This window comes from Hibiscus syriacus, unplaced genomic scaffold (genome assembly GCF_006381635.1).
Source record: "Hibiscus syriacus cultivar Baekdansim isolate YM2019G1 unplaced genomic scaffold, ASM638163v2 tig00002511_pilon, whole genome shotgun sequence".
Lineage (NCBI taxonomy): Eukaryota > Viridiplantae > Streptophyta > Magnoliopsida > Malvales > Malvaceae > Hibiscus > Hibiscus syriacus.
The window spans coordinates 4,743,847-4,751,133 of record NW_024061932.1 but is presented as its reverse complement, the minus strand read 5'-3'; the positions used below and the strand labels follow the sequence as shown (position 1 = coordinate 4,751,133).

At 29.4% G+C, this 7,287-nt stretch overlaps 1 long non-coding RNA gene across 1 annotated transcript; it reads right to left on the bottom strand.

The window, feature by feature from the left end:
• Positions 1-863: 863 nt before the first annotated feature.
• On the bottom strand, positions 864-2,036 carry LOC120146432. Its single transcript, XR_005518221.1, has 3 exons — positions 1,895-2,036; positions 1,447-1,524; positions 864-1,079 (listed from the first exon to the last, which is right to left on the bottom strand). It is a non-coding gene; the product is annotated as an uncharacterized LOC120146432 (long non-coding RNA).
• Positions 2,037-7,287: the final 5,251 nt, after the last annotated feature.

The window sequence follows — 7,287 nt, the reverse complement described above, 5'->3', positions numbered from 1 at the left end:
TCTTCTCAATTCATGAATTTGTCTTGAATTTAATTAAAAGTTTACTTTAGTCCCCAAATTTTAACAAAATTATAATTTAGTACTCAAAATTAATTTTAAGAAAAAAATTAGGCCCTATTTTGGAGTACGACATGAGATCTTTGATCATCTGTCTCCTAAGATATAACAACTAGATTATCAACGAACAGTTGCAAAAACTTTGGTAATCATGAACTATCCTTGCCTTCGACTATCACCAAAAAACTAACAAGGAAAGAAATATTTTTCAAGAAAAACATTATTGAATTCTGAGATATGTTTAACTTAGAATATCATCACTCTATTTATAGGGGATTCTCAAAGAAGCATTTACTAAAAATATTGTTATTCATTTATATTCAAACTCTAAAAAGATAATATCTTTTAATTATCTTTTAGTTTGAATATTTAAAAATATATTGATATTTTTAATATCTTTAATATATAATTTTAAAAAATAATAATATCTTTCAATTTAAAATATTCAAAAGATATAAACTTCTTTTACTATTTAAATTTAAATAGATATTATGTTAATTTGAAATATTTAAAAATATATAATCATCTTTTACTATTAAAAGTTAAATAGATAATAAATACATATTAATTTGATATATTCGGAAGAATAATTATCCTACTAATTTTTAAATTAAATAATATTTTTTAATTTACACTATTTAAAAAGAATATAAATACATGAATTGAATATAAATATTTTATGCTTATACTAAATGTTTTATGCTTCTAATACTTATACTAAATGTTTTATGCTTCTAATTTAATTTTTAATTTCAACAACAATACTACTTGATTAATAAAATATTAATTCATCAATTATTCCGTAAAAAAAAAAAAAACAAGAGGTGATGAAATACATCTCCATGAAAAGGATGTCTCCAACCAACTTCCACCGCTAGATGCTTTGCGTGGTCTTGTGTCAGCCGCCCGTACCCTACACGTGTCAGCTATCTGGCCCATCATATTCCCTTGCGGTGGCTCTAATTCACACCACATTTACAATCCATTGCTTCAGATCTTCCCACGTCACCATCAACTATATCCTGTGGGGATACCAACCCCAAATGCATTTTCATATGACATAATATGAAAAACTCTCTTTATTATTTGATTAAATTTCTTTTAATTTTTAATTTTTTTAATATTTTGATCTTTAATACTTTATTTTGAGGTAAAACTACTCTTATGGGAGTGAAAACATTAGTTAAATAACGATTAATACTCCTAAATAAAAATATTATTATTTCAAAATGAAACATTGATTCTCAAAATACTCTAAAAGAAAAAAAATAATATTCAAAATAATTTAATCAATCTAATATCAGGAAAAAAAAACCATTGAAAAGTAAAATATTAAAAAATTAAAATTAAATTTTTTAATAAATATTAAGATAAATTTTAACATTGTACCTGTAGACCCCATATTTTGTCCTCATCCACAGCATTACACCCATGTAGCTCCACCAAGCTTCCACTAACACATGTTTCCTGCCATTGCCAACTCACAAAGATAAAGATGCATGTGAACTTCTATCCAAAGCATCAACACAAATTGCATTATTTTAAAGTGTAAAATAATTGTAAAATTAGCTATAAAAACCGAATGCATGTATGAACAAAAGGGGGGAACAATTGTAAAGGGATTACTCTCGATTTTCAGAAGGGGATAGTAATAAAATACAGATTTTTTTTCCAGCAATACTAAGGTAGTTCAGTTTATATTTTAATTTTCTTTAATTTATTTATTCAATTCGAATGCAACTAATAATAAGAATTTTAGTTTGTAATTTTGTTCGTAGTTAACGTAAATTCCATGATTTAAAAAAAAATAATTAAAATAGAGATAGAGTTAAGTTACCTTGCTGCAATACGTCGGAATAGAGGTGTCGTCGTCGTCGGATCTAAAGTCGAGTGGTCGGTGTGGCTTTCGAGTTCACTGGAAATTTTGATAGCCATGGTTGCTCTGTGAAGGAAAAGAAAGCAAAAAGATTAGAAATGAAAAAACTAATCTGGTTCACGTGTAGAAGAAAGAAAGGAAAAGATATAAAGTTTTAAAAAATTTTGGTTAAATCATTTGTCAGGCCACTAATTTTTAGGAGCTTTATATTTTGTTCATATATATTAATGATTAAATCACGCATAAGGACCTCATGTTCAGTGTATTTTATGCTTTGGTCTTATCAGGGTAAAATCACTTTTAAGCTCCCTTATTTTAATGCCTTTTGCACTGTGGTCATATATTTTGCTATGTGTTTCAAATATGAATATTGATTTTAATAATCTTAGAATTTAGCCACTGTTATTTTTATTTTTTTTATTCGGATCCTTGTTTATTTTTATTTAGCTATTATTTTATGTTTTATTACATTTTAGTCAACATAATTAGATTTTATTACAATTTAGGCTCATATATTTATTTTAAATTGATTGTTGAGGATCTTATTTGTTCATATTTATTTATTAGGTCCTTTAACTTTAATCATTTAATTTTCTGTTTGTGCTATTTTAGTACTTTATTTTTTTTGCTATTTAATCTATTAAGTTTTTTTTTCTCTTGCAGCTCATTCCTATAATTAATTCGATCCGTGAATTTTAATTATTTCTAATTTCTTTTTATCTTTTATATAAATTCTCTTTCACTCCCTTTTATTTATTTATTTACCTATTTTATATTTTATCTTTTAATACTAACTCTTTGTCTTTGCTGATTTTATTTTTTACTTTATTTATGATTTTTTAGGGATAATTTAAATTGATCAAAAGGTAAATAATTATGATCGAATTTTAAAATTTTAATTTTAATTTTTGAAATTAAGACAACCGATAAATTAAATGGTACCGAAAGGGCAGTTCAAGGGTGTTAATCCTTCCTTGACTGTAACCGACTCCCGAGCCCGACATATTTTTGGTAAAACGCAGATCAGGTAAGATGGTATCTGATCAACCTAAATATTTTTTTAAATGATCGGTGACGACTCCTAATAATTTATTCTAAGTTGAAGCCAAATTCTAAACCCACCCGAAAGGCGGTCGCGACGGTACCTTTTCATTTTTCATTAATCACCATGCTTTCCCATTTGGAGACGGCGCCCGCCACTCCGTTCTGGATGGTCAGTATCACAACCGGACAAAAATATGGTCAGTTTTTATATACTGAATATTAATTTAAATATATTAAGTTAATAAATAATTTAAAATATGCTTCTTCTAAAATATGCTTTCTATATGTTTCAAGAATTTCAATTCGCTTAATCCTAATGTCATAAAAAAAACAATGACATAAACTAACACTGAATTTTAATCCTGAAAACTTGGGTTGTACATGGCCGCTAAAACCAATTTGGCTTATCTTCTACTTGGCATTTTGTTGGATATCACAAAAAAATTATTGAGCATTGTGCTTTTGAGTTTTTGAACCTTCATTTGGTCTGTAGATCATTTCGGTAGACTTGTAATAGTGATTTTATATTTGCAACTACTATCTTGCACAATGATAATTGCCTACTACTAACTACTTGAAAATGACGGTTGCTGCAAATAATTCACACGCGTTGTATTGGGTAAGGATGTGAAAGTGTTTTTCTTCGCTATTTTTGGTTGTTCAAAGTGATTTCCAATTTTTCCAACCAACTTCCGATCGAGGGTTAGTCCAAGCAGCCTATACCTTGGGCCTTGGTTTATTTTGTATACGTTGAACTTATATTTTGATATAATAAATTAAGGGTAATATTTTTGAATGTGATTAAATTTATTTAAAAATTTTAAAAATAATTCAAAGTCCATAAAATTAGAATTTGAACATAAAAATAGTTTTTGGGTAAGTAGTATTGATATTATTTTTACAATATCGATACTGTAGACACCATATTTCGTCCTTATTATATGATTATATGTATATATTTTATAATATATATATATTTTATAATATATATATATATTATTTACACATTTTTCCTTTTATTTTATAGGCCCAAATACAATACATAGCAGGCCCATCTGGTGACCAGCTGCCAACAGTGGACCCGAACCGGTCCAGCTAGGGTTTGGAAATCCTAGCTCCTCACTTTGCTTCCAGCCGTTTCTCACCCAGCGCCGCAACTTCCCTTGTTCGAAGTCTCCATGCCTCACGCCTCATGCCACTCACGCAATCATCGTCGGTTTCCTCGGCAACCATAACAAGCATCACCAACAAACAAGTTTAGTGTAAATAGGACTCCTAAAAATATGATCTATTCGTACTATAAATCAATGTAAGTATAACACAATAGGGGATTGACACAAGAGAAATTATGGTAGAAATCACTCGAGAGAGAACATATTCATCGAAGCATTTTGTAATATTTCGAAGAGAAATAAAGAGGTATTTTTACCTGTTCGGGTTCCTTTTGCACTTGCATGTTGTGATGGTTCGTTCTTTTCTTCGTTGTTGCTTCGAACGGCCAATGATCGGGGGAATTTTTCGAGATTTATTCTTTAGATCTAGCCTTTCCGAGGCATTTTTTTTTCACAAAACCGATTTGATTTTTAGAATGTGGGGGGAAAATGCTTTTAAAAAATCCAATTTTTTGGTGGGTCACCGCCGATGAGCGGCGGCCGGTGGCACCAGAATCTGGGTTTCGTGCTGCGGATGTTCTTTAAAATGAAGAACAACCCAAGAACGTTTCAGAGGTTTTCGGGGGCTTCTGTTTGATCGAAAGAAGAGGGGGAGGAAAAATGAAGCTTTGTTTTTGTTTTTTAACTTTTATACCTGGACCCGCGTGCTTACCTGACTCGAGAGAGGATCCGCACATTTTTAATTTTTAAGCGGAAATTATTTTTCTAATCCCCCGTATTTTTTTTATACTTATTTTCCCCCTGAACTTGATTTATCACGCTAATTTTCTTCTAATTTGGTCACCCAATTTGCTTTTATTTCAATTCGGTCCTCTGTTACTAAAATAATTATATATATATATTTTATATCTATTTAATTAAGCATTAATTTTCTAGAGTCTCAAAATTCGGTCCTCTATTACTACATTGAGAAAGTTGAACCACTATAAATCTTTATGAAAATTTTCTTATTCTTTTTTTCCACACTCAAATTTTTCAAAAGACTAATTCACCCCTTCCTAGCACTATTTTTTTGGTTGATCATTACAGCCTCAGAATTCCCAATAATTGATATAAGAGCTTAACTCATTAGGAGTTAACAACCTTGAGACGATCCATGGAAAAGCTCTATCAATTTTTGACATAATCTAGAAGATGACTTCAACTTTCGGCTCATACTATCTTGATGATTCTCTCTTCATTACAAGGTCTCCCTACTTTAATGTTGTCAACTACTCTTATTGGAAGAATATAATGATGTTGTTCATCCAAGACACTGATCTTTCGATTTAGGATGCGATCACTGACAGTTCTCCACCCCTACAAAGAATTAATCAGAGTGGACAGGTAAATATAGAAAGCTAGCCCAACTCAATGCCAAAGCTATGCACAACCTCTTTTGTGCTCTTGGCCTGAACAAATATAGTAGAGTATCTTCATTCTCTAATTATTAGGATATTTGGGATAAGTTAGAGATGACCTATGAAGGAACAAGTGAAGTGAAGAAGTCCAAGATTGACATTCTTACTCTCAATTATGAGAACTCCAAGATGAAGCCTGATGAAGACATAAAGACGATGTTTAATCTGTTCACTTCCATCACTAATGAACTTAAAAGTTTTGGAAGGTTTATCTCAATGAATAAGTATTGAGAAAGATGGTCTTTTCCTTACCAATGTCATGGGAGGGAAATGTCACTACCTTAAAAAAAACAAGGAGTTGGAGATACTCACTCTTGATGAACTCATCGGATCATTGTTAACCCATGATAGGAGATTACAAAGAAAATAATAAGAAGAAGAAAACAAGGAAAAGAAGAATGATGAGGTAGGAATCACTTGTAAGTTCACCAATGAGATTAATTAAGGCTCAATTGAAAAAGTGGATGAAGAAGAAAAGATGGTCAAGCTCTTTAAAATATCAAGAGGTTCATGACATCAAAAGAGAAAGATATGAAGCATGAATTGAGCAAAAAAAAGGGGTCCCCAATGTGCTTTTAGTTCCAAAGAATGAGACATATCAAGTATGATTGTCTCATCCTAAAGAAGAAGAAATCAAGTAAAAATAAGACATTTATGGTTGTTTGGAGTGATGAAAACAACTCCAATGATAAAAATTAAGTAGTCAATCTTTGCCTCATGACCATTCAAGAAGATTAAATGGTAACTTCTAACTATAGTGAATTAAATTTTTATTCTATTAAAAGTTACAAGATGCCTATGATGAATTATTTTTGGAGTTTAAGACCATGAACTCAAAATATAATAAATTGATTTCAAAATTTAAAGTTGAAAATGTTTTTTTAAAGCAAAAATAGATTTTGAAAAGTAAAATGAAGTTAAAGAATAACAATTTTGAGATTTCAAAATCAAAATTAAAATTTAGAAAAAAAAATCTTGATTTAAAAGTTAAACTTGAAAGCTTAATCAAAGAAAAATATATCTTTTCTAAAAATAATTAATCTAGTGTAATAATGACAAAGTTCTTGTATTTCCATTATCATTGTCACAATGTACATACTTGTCCTAATAAAAATAATTTTTTTAAATTAGTAAATTATGGGTTTTTAAGGGAACTAGAGACATTTATACTAACCCTTAAGGACTCAAAACTATTTGGGTACCAAAATCTAAAGGAATGTTTTGTAGATGTATTAGAGCAATGAAGAGAAATATCAAGACATTCAAATGCTCTAGCCACACAAAAGAAGGATGTGTAACCTCTAAACCAAATGTTCATTGATTTTGTATATTGGTTATGTATTTAGTTTTATGCATGCATGAATGATTACATGTTGTTTGTTATCTCATGTATGTTGAAAATATGTTATGATGAACATTTTGGTTAAATGGTTTTCATCATCATAATATTTTTTGGTCTAGTTGAGTTTTTTTTATGATTATATCTTAGAATATCTTCATGTAAATAACTAAACTCTTAAGTAATTATTTCTCGACTAGAAGTTTTAACATTCTAAAAAGTTCATATAAATCAAATGATCTCAATGGTTAAGAGATTTGCTATTATCTCTTGAGGTCCTAAGTTTGAGCACTGCTTATGTCAGTGGTATGAGTATTCGTTGTCAAACGATTGATAGTCTTTGAATATATATTATCTTATATTCACTTCATATTTATATAAAAAAAAACCACCCGAAAA